This window comes from Tiliqua scincoides, chromosome 12 (genome assembly GCF_035046505.1).
Source record: "Tiliqua scincoides isolate rTilSci1 chromosome 12, rTilSci1.hap2, whole genome shotgun sequence".
NCBI lineage: Eukaryota > Metazoa > Chordata > Lepidosauria > Squamata > Scincidae > Tiliqua > Tiliqua scincoides.
Genome location: NC_089832.1, coordinates 16,591,817 through 16,604,665, shown reverse-complemented (window position 1 = coordinate 16,604,665; position 12,849 = coordinate 16,591,817). Strand labels below are relative to the sequence as shown.

At 48.0% G+C, this 12,849-nt stretch overlaps 1 pseudogene; it reads left to right on the top strand.

The window, feature by feature from the left end:
- Window positions 1–1,151: 1,151 nt before the first annotated feature.
- On the top strand, window positions 1,152–1,271 carry LOC136663435 (5S ribosomal RNA; annotated as a pseudogene).
- The last annotated feature ends 11,578 nt before the right edge of the window (window positions 1,272–12,849 follow it).

Below are 12,849 nucleotides of genomic sequence, written 5' to 3'. Positions count from 1 at the left end.
TGCATCCTGCAGTTAGGGGGCAGTCACAGAGGCGTCCTTAAGGCAGTGTTTGTTCCCTTACCTCAGAGTTGCATTGCCCTTATGTCAGTGTTGGAAAGTGGGTTAGGATTATGGCCAAAGCGTCTTTGGAGATTCTAGTTCTTACCAGTCAGAATGCAACCGCGCTGTGCATTTGGGTATAGCACTTCCTAGTTCTTACTAGTCAGAACTGGAATCACCAGCAATGCTCTGGACTTTCGTGTTTGCACAAGTGAGAACCAGAAATTCTCAACAGGCTTGGGAGATTTGTGGTTTTCCTAGTTGAGACTAGTCCTGGTACATTTTGTGTGTTACTGTAGCCTACACATAGAGTTCCCAGATGATCTCCTCAGTAGTGTAGCCAAGGGGGGCAGTGGGATGGTAAGTACTGCAGGTGTTCCAATGTTCAGTATAAGCAGGCCTTCCCTCTACGGTACTTACCATGAGCAACAAGGTGAATACTGCATAATGTTGGGGAGGCGTCCTCAAGGTAAAAGATGTTTGTTCCCTTATTGTGGAGCTGCATCAGCGCCGGAAAGTTAGATAGGCTTGGGCCCTTAGCTAGGATCAACTCACACTGCATTCAGTGGGGCTTACTTCTGAGTAGGCAGAGCTAGAATCGTAATGTGCTTCCTCTGATGCTTGCATAAGAGACCACTTGCGTGAGAAGTGAACTACCACATCAGTTGACTCACGGTGACGTGGCGCTAGTTAAAATCCGAACATCAACATTTGTTTTGTTTTTTTCCTGCTTGACAGAACGATCCGACGTGCCCAAACACACGAACAATGGCGATGAGCAATGTTTCTGCAACTATCAAAGGAACTCAATGAAATTTCAAGGGTCCAGGCACTTTCAATATGTCTAATTGCTGCTGTCAAGAGCTGGGGCCACCTCGATCTTTAACCCATAACATGGGACCCAGCTTGAAGAGCCCAAGTGAGGTGCACTGTTATCATCAAGGCAAGAAGTGACCAGACTGTGGACCAGGGTCAAAGGTTGGCCAGGGACCCTCACTTATTAGAATCCTGCTTGACCAGGTTAATCTCCCATACTGGTGAGCCAGTACAAATCCCCTCTCCATTTGCCAATGGGGGAGTGGGGAGGAGTTGCCATCCACAATGTGATTTACGTTAGCAGTAACTGTTACCCTGCACGTTCCCGATCTCGTCTGATCTTGGAAGCTAAGCAGGGTCAGGCCTGGTTAGTACTTGGATGGGAGACCGCCTGGGAATACCGGGTGCTGTAGGCTTATACCATGATCTCGGAAGCTAAGCAGGGTCAGGCCTGGTGAGTACTTGGATGGGAGACCGCCTGGGAATACTGGGTGCTGCAGGCTTATACCATGATCTCGGAAGCTAAGCAGGGTCAGGCCTGGTCAGTACTTGGATGGGAGACCGCCTGGGAATACTGGGTGCTGCAGGCTTATACCATAGTCTTTCGAGACTGAAGGTTGCCAACCAATGAACTTGCTCCAATGGTTTTCATGGGACTTACAACGCAAGTCTATGCAAGTTTACGTCATGGGGATGGATGTGATCAGTGGGGCTTACTTCCAGGAAAGTATGCATAGGATTGGAGAGTTAGTCACAAAAAGCTTTGGGCTGGATCGGAGCCCATGAGTATGTCTCTCTTAGTTTTATTTCTTTATGGCCTCTTGCTTATCAGGGCCACAGATTCAAGGACACAGTGTAATGTTTGCATTCAGTTGGCCTCTCACTTTGATGTGACATAAGGTTATTTTGACATCCTGAGCATGGCTTCCTTCAAAGCTGGGTGCTTTGAAGGTCTTTTCCTTTCTCGACTGTTGATTCCTGCATATGATCTAGCTGGCTGCACAAACTTTGTCACGATGACTCAGAACAAAGTTGAACTCTACCAGTGGTATGATGAGATCACTTTCTTTTTTGTGCAGAGATCACAGAGAAACTGATTCAGTTTCATCGGGCACAGAGTAGTTACATACCTCCTCCAGAAAGCCCCAGGAATGCTGGCCTATCATTCCCAAAGGACGGGCTCAGTTCTGATTCAAAGGTTAACAGTATACTGTGGGATGACCAAGAAGTGCATTTGCACCATCTTTGGCCCTAATCCTAACCCACTTTCCAGCACTGGCATAGCTGTGCCCATGGCACTCACAGAGGCCTCCTCAAAGTAAGGGAATGTTTGTTCCCTTACCTTGGAGCTGCATTGCCCTTAAGTTGCCCTTGGCTGCCCTTCAAGTGACTGACGAAGGAGCTGCTTGTCAGCCAGCGTGGGAGGCAACTGGGGGCCAGAACTGAGACCAGACCATGAAAGATTGATCTGAAATGCTGTGTGGATCTTGAAAGATAGAACCTTTCTATGATTGTAAAAATCCCCTTGGGGGTTTAGAGATAGCCTGCCTATGTGAAACGCCTTGAATAAAGTCAGAGGAGGAATCTGATGACCAGAAAGGCGGTGTTACCTGATTGGGTGTCTTGGACCCCCTTCTTTCCTCCCAAAGTAACCTGTAACAACCATCAATACAGGACAGAGGAAGGGGGTGCAGAACGAAGACAGGCAAAGTATGAACTTAAAAGAAAAGCTCCGGACTTGCTGCCTTGCAAATTTTATTATTGAAAGACCCTTTGCTGACAGCTAACCAAAACCGCAGACAACAGCATCATCATAGCTAAAAACAGAAATAGCAGGACATGTTCAACAGGCAGACCGAAACCAGACTACTTCCCTGTTGGAAGGTGGGGGTCAAGAGCCATGAGGAGGACAGTGAAGAGGGGCAGGCGCCGAGTGCATGAGAAGATCAGTGGAACGTTACCAGGGAAGGTTAACACCCTTTTTGGGGGATTGTGTTTTGAATAACAACCGAAATGTATAAAAAGGGGCATCAAAAGCCCAAAGAATTGCCTTTGAATTTGAGTGTGCAAGCTCTCAAAGGTCACAGACATGTCTTGTTGAATAAAGAACCTTCATAGCCTTCCACCTTTCAGTGTCTGCTCATTCGGTCTCAGCGGCACTGGACAGAACCTACACACCTGTCTACTAAACTGGCGCTGCCCTTATGGGCAGGGGTACGACAGCAGTATATAAATATCAGTAATTATTATTATTATTATTATGTTGGCACTGGAAAGTGGGTGAGGATTGCGCCCATAGTCAAACATCAGCAGTTGATTCCCACATCAATTGAAGCGGCAAAGAAAAACTTGTATGCTGTTTCCAATCTTGTATCAACAAGGCCACAGCAGGACCTCCTGGCAACTGGAGTGACTGGCTTAATGCCCCCCCTTACCCAGCAGTTAGCTGCCACTTCCGTTCCCACTCCACCTCCTACTCCCTGAATTGGAGACAAATGGGGCAGCTGTGAGCCCAGTAGGAGCAGCAGCAGCAGCCAATCAGGGCATGGCCAGGTTATCAACTGCCAGAACCAGAGAGAGAGGAGAGTGAAGAGAGCCAGACCCCTATATCTGTGGGTCCGGCATCCACGGATTTGACTCACTGCGGATGCCAGCAGATACCGGAGTATGAATTTAAATCCCTTTAAAAACAAAAAAAGCCCCAAATCAGGGTTCCCACCCTTTTGTAGCCAAACTGTGCCATTTCCAAACCTATGGAGCTTTTTTAGCACTGAAAAAGCTTCCCATGCTTTCGTGCCATTCTATGCCCCCTATGGCATGCTATTAGAAAACAACAGAAGAGAAAAGGTCTATGTGTTCCTGGTTATGCTTAGTTTGGACCTTAACCCCTTCCATGCCAAGCTGGTTGATGAATGCCCAGGTGATAAATATCATGGTATCTTTTCAGGAACCCATAGCGTACTGGGACAACTTCCCCAATTCCTTCAAACGTACATCGTTTTAGTCCCCTTTGGCTGAGAGAGTGCTGGAGATTTACGGTGTCTCTGTCATTATTTGTTCTATTTTCAACTGTGGAAACAGAGCCTATTGGAAGGGAACAGACACTCCTTTAGCAGGCAGTAAATCCACCAGCTCTGCTTCCCTTTCCCAGGGACAGCGCTTACACCCTGCCTTTCTTCACCTTCCGCCAACTCGCAGCTCCCATTCCTCTCACCCCCTATTCAAAACTCTGCCCCTCCCTCTGGCTTTGAGGAGTGCCACTTCCTGAAGGTTGGATACCAGGCCATCAAATAAACCTCTCCCAGCCAATCAAGTCAATAAAGTCCCCAGCCAGGCAGATTAAGATGGCAAACTGGTAACAATCGCTATAGGACTTAGGTGAGGCCTTATCTGCACCGTCACATTTGGGATAGTTGAATTCCTTCAGTTCCCCAACTGGTATGGAAGTGTTTTTGCTGCACCCCAGTGCCAATTTCTATGGTGGGGACACAGAGGCAGCACAACTCGGAGTGTTGCATAACAATGTCGCTGCTACTCTGTGTTCCTTTTTTGCACTCCATAGTAGCATCTCTAGTAATGCTGAGTGAGTCCACCATCTGGGTGGCTGGCGTCTTTGATATACCAAACCAGCGGCCCTTGCTGATGGATGAGGGTGGTCTTCCATTTTCCAAGATTCTATTACTGGGAGGAAGGGGGCCACCTTCCAGGGGTTGCAGCCCTCTGCCCCCATGACAAAGACCAGAAGGTGCTTCCCTCTAGATCAGCATTTCTCAAACAGTGGGTCAGGACGCGACTAGGTGGGTCGCGTAGCACCTAGCGCAGCCACCATTGAAAATATGGGAAGATGGAACACTGGAAAGGGGGAGAGCTGTGTGGTTGTTTTGCTTGTGTCAAGATTGCAAATAGGCTTCTTTCCCCCTTTCTTTCTGATTGGAAAATGGCTGACAAATAACCCAACATATTGCTGCATTCTTAGGAAATCAGTGGGCTCCGGCATCATAATGACTGCACATCCTGCTTGATGATGTCACTTCTGGCCATGACATCACTTCAGGTTAAAAACATCACTTCCGGTGGGTCTTGATAGATTGTTGGCATCCTTCAGTCTCGGAAGACCATGGTGTCACGCTCTGAATGGTGGCTCTGGAACAGAGTGTCCTCTCCAGTGCGCGAAGCCTGGGTAAAGTAGGCATGGAGGATAGGCTGTTACCCATGCAGCAAATCCCCCCTCTCCACGTCGCTGAAATGGTCCAATGGAAAGGCAGAAGCCAATACAGTTGGTTCCAGCGGCGTCGCAGGAGTTGCCAGAACGTGACTGTGTTCAGCCATGAACTGCCTCAGGGACTTCGGCTCCGGATTTTGCCTGGAGGTTGACTCCTGAAGCCTTTTCCATAACTGGATGTAGCCACAAGGCAGTGGAGGTTTGGGATCAGAGTTTTCCTTCTCTCAGATAAGCTGCCTTCCCAGGCTGACGAGTCCCATCTACCCGGTGGCTGTTTAGTCGCCTCTTACGACAAGTACAGCCAAACTGAGGGCCTATTCTTATCCCATGACAGATTGTCATTCTAAAAAGTGGGTCCCAGTGCTAAAACGTTTGAGAACGTCTGCTCCAGATACTCAGTCCCTGGGTGACAGACCCAAAGGCACAATTCGTTCCTGTGCTTTGAGGTTTCGCCATTAAACCTTGTTTGGAACCCAACCAATGACTCAGAAGTCATTGGTCCACGAGTTCCCCTTGTGACGGACGTTGTCTTCAGTATGCACATTTGGAAACCTGATGCATGCGCAAGGCTTCCTGCAGCTCTTTGGTACATTCAAAGGGGCTATTTCACATCATCCAGTGATCAGCATCATAATTCATCTCCCTGAGCATTCTGACTGGGATATCCTTTGGGTGCCTTTCTTGCTGGGAGTGAATCCGGCATGTGCAAAAATGGAATTGACACTGTTCTGGTCCACACAATTCTAGAATGTTCTCCTCTACAAAGTCCAGGCAGGGATAGCTCTGTGTCTCTACACTTTCCAGAAGCAGGCAAAGGCCTGTTTGTTTTAATAAACCTTTGGGGGGTTGTTTTAACTGTTTCCTGTTTTTCCCAGGTTGGCTTCAAGCCAACGGCGTGTGTGAGGAGCAGCTGGTGCGCCGCTAACGACAGAGCATAGCCCTTTTATTAGTTCACATTCCACAAGTCAGCTGTTTTGTGGGGGAAGGAGGAGTGGGGGAGGGAGGGCTGACTCTTCCCCCCCTCCACTTTTGTCCCCTCTTGAAAGTCAATTGGTAGGGTTTGAGCTTGTTGAAGTGATATACACACAGATAGCCCCACAGACAGCACAGAAGAGGGGAGATCACAGAACCCATTGGTACATGCAATTCCCCACCCAGCTTGCCAGGTGTGTGCATGTGTGTGAATGTATGCATGTGCCAAATGTGAAAGCCAGCTTTGGTATACATAGAACGCCTGATTGGATCTATTTAAATGAAGTATCTTCAGATGCCTTCTATTTTTCTCAAAGGTTTTATTCTGGAGCATTTTTTAGGTGTGTTCTCGAGGACCTCCTTGTCCTTAGTCTCCTTAGTCTGTGGAACTCCTTGCCACAGGAAGTAGTGATAGCATCTTGCCTAGATGCCTTTAAGAGAGGAGAGGACAAATTTCTGGAAGGAAAGTTCATCACGGGTTACAAGTCATGGTAGGTTTGTGCAAGGTGGGGGTAGGCTGATTGCCAGATGCAGAAGAAGGCAGCAGGATGCAGGTTGTGTCTGTTGGCTAGTGGGTTCCCTGAAGCATTTGGTGGGACACTGTAAGATACAGGAAGATGGACTAGATGGGCCTTTGGCCTGATCCAGTGGGGCTCGTCTTATGTTCTTATGGACGCAATCCTAGAAACCACTTCGACCTGCACAAGTCCCTTGCACCTGGCCTGGGAGGGTCGTAAACGTGCCATAAAGCATATTTGTGCCTCCTCAAAGGGAAGCCCAAGAGGCTGTGGAGGCTGACATAAGCCTCTGTGCCGGCTTCCCCTCGGATGCTCGCATTGGCTTGCGGAAAGGGTAGGCAGGGGGAGGCGGATTTCATTGTCTGCAGAATACGGTATGGGGGTGTGTGTCCTTGAACAGATCCTCTGCAGATACTGAGCGCCCACTATATACATATATTGGAACACAGATGTCCAGCATGCAAAAAGAATGGATGCAAATGTCCAATACTGGGACGCATTTAACCAGAACGCAACGGCCCTGCCACATGCCATTTGGCCATGAGAATCCCCCTGATATTGGGGAGACTTGAGGGTGCATAACTCAGTCAACCACACTGACACAGCCCTATGGTTCATCTCCCCATAACATGTGTTTGGGAGTTGCCTACAACTGCACTGGATGTGACCCAGGTGTGTTTGCCTTGTTGTTGCAAAGCGCCACCCATTCGATTATGAGAAAGAAACATGTTTTTCCACCCCAACACTTCTTTTTATAAATGTGCATTTGATCCCACTGATAATTATAACTATTATTACACGCGCTGGTCTTCGTTTTTCTGAAAGCTGGTGGAAGGTGGATCTTGACGAGAATAAATCATTAACAAGAGTAAACAAATGCTGTCCCTGACAACAGAATCTCAAGCTACAGTTACAGTAAATATTGAATGATGCACAGTCCCCTGTTGGTTCAATGCATTGCAAAATATTTTTTCCCCTGCCCTCAGTAACTGTGCTACTTGTGTAATCGTTCACAGCCTTTGTGTGTGTGGAAACAACTTGTGAGTCTGTGAAAAGTCTCTCTGAGAACTGGGACTGGGAGTGGGGGGCAAGACACTAGTAGTCTCATTGAGACTGAAAGAGGTGGAGATGGCTTGTTCAAAGCTCTCACATTCGTGGGCAATGGAAATCCTATAGATTAAATGGTGGAGGGGGAATGTAAGCCTTCTGTAAATCTCAATGGCAGGGCATAAGCACCCCTTGCAAACCTGGCAAAGAGATACCTTTTAAGGTGGCATGGAAGGGGTTAAGTATACAAGTTTTTCTTATATTTAGCAGGGGGTGAACAATACCCCAGCATGGTGTCATTTCCAGTGGTTTTGCAGGTAATTCTATTTTTTTTTTTAAAGAGTATGAGCCCTTTGTGTGGACAGAAGGCAGGCTTTTCAACATCTGGGCCCCAGGCCATTTAAAGATCAAAATCCCTTAGCACAGCAGTTCCAAAACTGGTGGGTCTCAACCCACCAGCCTGGGCAGCACTGGCTTATGCCCTTTTGAAGAGCGAGGTGGGGGGAAGGCAATGCCATGATCCCCAGGATCATTCTGCTGCTGGGCAAAGGGCAAGTTTCTGACTTATCTATAGGTAGTGCTTCCCATGGGGGCTGGGGATAAGAATAGGCCCTCAGTTTGGCTGTACTTGTCGTAAGAGGCGACTAAACAGCCACCGGGTAGAAGGGACTCGTCGGCCTGGGAAGGCAGCTCATCTGAGAGAAGGAAAACTCTGATCCCAAACCTCCACTGCCTTCTGGCTACATCCAGTTGTGGAAAAGGCTTCAGGAGTCAACCTCGAGGCAAAATCCAGAGCCGGAGTCCCTGAGGCAGTTCATGGCTGAACACAGTCACGTTCTGGCAACTCCTGCGACGCCGCTGGAACCAACCGTATTGGCCTGTGCCTTTCCATTGGACCATTTCAGCGACGTGGAGAGGGGGGATTTGCTGCATGGGTAACAGTCTATCCTCCATATCTACTTTACCCAGGCTTCGCGCACTGGAGAGGACACTCTGTTCCAGAACCACCATTCAGAGCGTGACACCATGGTCTTCCGAGACTGAAGGATGCCAACAACAACATAGGTAGTGCTGGCCTGGGGGGGGGGGAGCGCAGGGAGTCCTGTGCAAGCCTCCACAAGGCCCCCAAGCCTCCAATTAACTAAAAATCATGATCATGACCCAATTACGGTTTGCGATCGCCATCACTCTGCCTCCACATTTGGTTGGTGTTTGCTCCTCCCACAGAGGACTTTGGGAACCACTACTTTAGTACATTGCCAGTGGCATAGCTACAGGGGGGCAGGGTGGTAACCCAACGCAGGCAACCCAACGCGCCATGTAACCGGCCCCTCCCACTTACCATCACAGCCATTCTGGGCAGTGACGACAACATCACATACCTGAGACACCTCCCAACATAAAAGCATGAATGGCTAACTTGTGACGCACTGCCTTTCCTAGCTTGTTGGTCTCCCGTCACAACCACTATGTTGCTACCCTGATGTGATCCTAGAATGCAGTGGAATTCTTTCCATTCAGTCATTCCCTGATCACTCACACTATGAGCTTTTCTATGCCCTCATCCTAAACTGAGTATCCAAAGCCCTCCCCTGCTTCCAGCCTGCTGCACTAGACCAGTCTGTACTAGAACAAATATCACAAGAGCCTACAGATGAGTTAAACAGAGGCTCCACAGAGTTGTTTGTTCTCCTGGTAGCACATCCAGTTGGTGCTGCGGCCCCATTCCCTTGTACGCCAGCTTACAAAACAGGCTTCTGGCTGGCCACAAGGGAGAGAAGACGCTGCTCCTGGCCAGGGGCCAACATAGCATGTTCATTTATGCAAAGCAGAATGGGGAACGATGACTCAGAGGGCCTTTGAGTCACAACTGTTTATCTGAGCTGCTCCCGAGGTTACCATATGTAGGTAAACTCTACCCAATACCCAGGGGTACAAGAATATCCCAGTGTAGTAGGAGAGTTGGAACACAGTAAACAACTTCAGAGCATGGGGTGATCTCCCTGACAATTTTCCACATGCAAAATGTGAAAGGACAACCATTGATGTGCTTTATAAAACCAGGAATGGTAAGGAGAGTTTGTTTTTGCCCGGCTACAGAACCAGGGATTGTGGCTGAAGTAAAAAACCTCATGCGGGGCCTCTGAGTGGAATTTTATCAGGGGGGTACACAGCTTCTTTGGGGCACTTTTTTGGGAGTGCAAAGTTTCTTTGGGACCCCTCCCCTTCTCCACTGGATCATCTACAACCATTGGATCATCATTTCTATGAATTACGACATATAAAACTAGGCGGGCTTACACAAAATGTGGATGCTCCCCTTCACACAGTATTTTCTGAGATCCCAGGAAATTTAAAGCTGACTTCCTTTGGCTCCCAGGTCCAGATACGATGTACCCCTTGCAACCCCCTCTCATGGGCCCTGGTGAGATCAGAAAAATGTAAAATCCCAGGAAATTTGGGGGACCCTTCCTTTGGCTCCTGGGCCACCCTTTTGACCCCCCCTTTGAATCCAATTTGCCCCCTGCACTCCCCCTCTCATAGGCTCTGACCTGGTTAGCATTTTGGCTGCTGGTTGATTATTGCTTTTGGTAGATTGCTGGTTCACAGCCCATAAAGGTGAGTGCATGTCTTGGCAATGGAAGCAAATGATTCAGAGATGGTTGGGAATCTTTGTATTTGAGAAACCCATCAAAGGTTGGGGAAGGTGGCACACCCCATTGAAGCCCAGAGGAAGAGGAGACCTCACAAGAGCCAGAGAACAAAGAACAGAATGAATGCTGAGTGCACCCCAGAGCACAGGATTTTTCTCCAGGCGTCAGATGAAGGCTGGCAGATCTGCCAACATTGCCAATTTACCTGTATGTGTGATTACCCTGGAGTAGCAACCTCATCTTGCATTTGTTTACCCTGCGTGGAACTCCTATTGAGTTGTAGCTACCCAAGGTTGCTGGGTGTGCCTGCATAACATTTTAGGCCAGCTTGTGACAGCAAGCACAGCACTGAAAGTCCTGACACAGTAGTCATCACACCCATTCTAAATACTTATTTGCAGCTCTCTGGCTATAGGAAAGGCACAAATCAACACTCCTGTTGTTAGAGCAAACACTTAGCTTTACAGACTAGGATTCAATAGGGAAAGAACAGTGTATCCCTAACAGTCCTTGTAATACACAAGACCTCCTCCCTCCCAACTTGCAACTCCACCTGTTATAATGACCATAGCCATTGTGCAAGTATCAAACAATTGTCTCTGCAGTCAAGATCTATAAATAAGCCTCAGCTATTATTCAGAGACAGCCCTCGACAAACAATTTAACTCCTCAATGATAACACAGCATCATTTTTCCAAGTGTACCGATTAAAACAGTCAATACACTGAAGTCAGTTTCGAAAAGGATCTGAGGTATCAAAATCTTTGACTCAGCAACTCCCTATTGGAATGAAGAGCTTCTTGGAGACCAGCACAGGATGGGGCAGGGCTGGTGACTTTTCTGTAGATCACACATTTAGCACCGGGACCCACTTTTTAGAATGAGAATCTGTAAGGACCCATCAGAAGTGATGCCATGGCCGGAATTGACATCATCAAGCAGGAAAATTTTTAACAATCCTAGGCTGCAATCCTACACACATTTACCCTGGATTAAGTTCCATTTACTATCATTGTTAGAACATAAGAACAGCCCCACTGGATCAGGCCATAGGCCCATCTAGTCCAGCTTCCTGTATCTCACAGCGGCCCACCAAATGCCCCTGGGAGCACACCAGATAACAAGAGACCTGCAAGGCTTCCTGGGAATTGTAGTTAAGAACATAAGAACAGCCCCGCTGGATCAGGCCACAGGCCCATCTAGTCCAGCTTCCTGTATTTCACAGCGGCCCACCAAATGCCCCAGGGAGCACACCAGATAACAAGAGACCTCATCCTGGTACCCTCCCTTGCATCTCGCCTTCTGACATAGCCCATTTCTAAAATCAGGAGGTTGCGCATACACATCATGGCTTGTACCCTGTAATGGATTTTTCCTCCAGAAACTTGTCCAAACCCTTTTAAAAGGCGTCCAGGCCAGATGCCGTCACCACATCCTGTGGCAAGGAGTTCCACAGATCAACCACACGCTGTGTAAAGAAATATTTTCTCTTGTCTGTTCTAACTCTCCCAACACTCAATTTTAGTGGATGTCCCCTGGTTCTGGTATTACGTGAGAGTGTAAAGAGCATCTCCCTATCCACTCTGTCCATCCCCTGCATAATTTTGTATGTCTCAATCATGTCCCCCCTCAGGCGTCTCTTTTCTAGGCTGAAGAGGCCCAAACGCCATAGCCTTTCCTCGTTAGGAAGGTGCCCCAGCCCCGTAATCATCTTAGTCGCCCTCTTTTGCACCTTTTCCATTTCCACTATGTCTTTTTGAGATGTGGCGACCAGAACTGGACACAATACTCCAGGTGTGGCCTTACTATAGATTTACAACGGCATTATAATATTAGCCGTTTTGTTCTCAATACCTTTCCTAATGATCCCAAGCCTTCTTATGATCTCAGTACCTTTCCTAATGATCCCAAGCCTAATGATCATTGGCCTTCTTAACTGCCACCGCACATTGGGTCGACACTTTCATCGACCTGTCCACCACCACCCCAAGATCTCTCTCCTGATCTGTCACAGACAGCTCAGAACCCATCAGCTTATATCTAAAGTTTTGATTTTTTGCCCCAATGTGCATGACCTTACACTTACTGACATTGAAGCGCATCTGCCATTTTGTTGCCCATTCTGCCAGTCTGGAGAGATCCTTCTGGAGCTCCTCACAATCACTTCTGGTCTTCACCACTCGGAAAAGTTTGGTGTCAACTGCAAACTTTGAAACCTCACTGCTCACCCCTGTCTCCAGGTCATTTATGAAGAGGTTGAAAAGCACCGGTCCCAGGACAGATCCTTGGGGCACACCGCTTTTCACCTCCCTCCATTGTGAAAATTGCCCATTGACACCCACTCTCTGTTTCCTGGCCTCCAACCAGATCTCAATCCATGAGAGGACCTGTCCTCTAATTCCCTGACTGTGGAGTTTTTTCAGTAGCCTTTGGTGAGGGTCTGTGTCAAACGCCTTCTGAAAGTCCAGATATATAATGTCTACGGGTTCTCCCGCATCCACATGCCTATTGACCTTTTCAAAAAATTCTATAAGGTTCATGAGGCAAGACTTACCCTTACTGAAGCCATGCTGATTCTCCC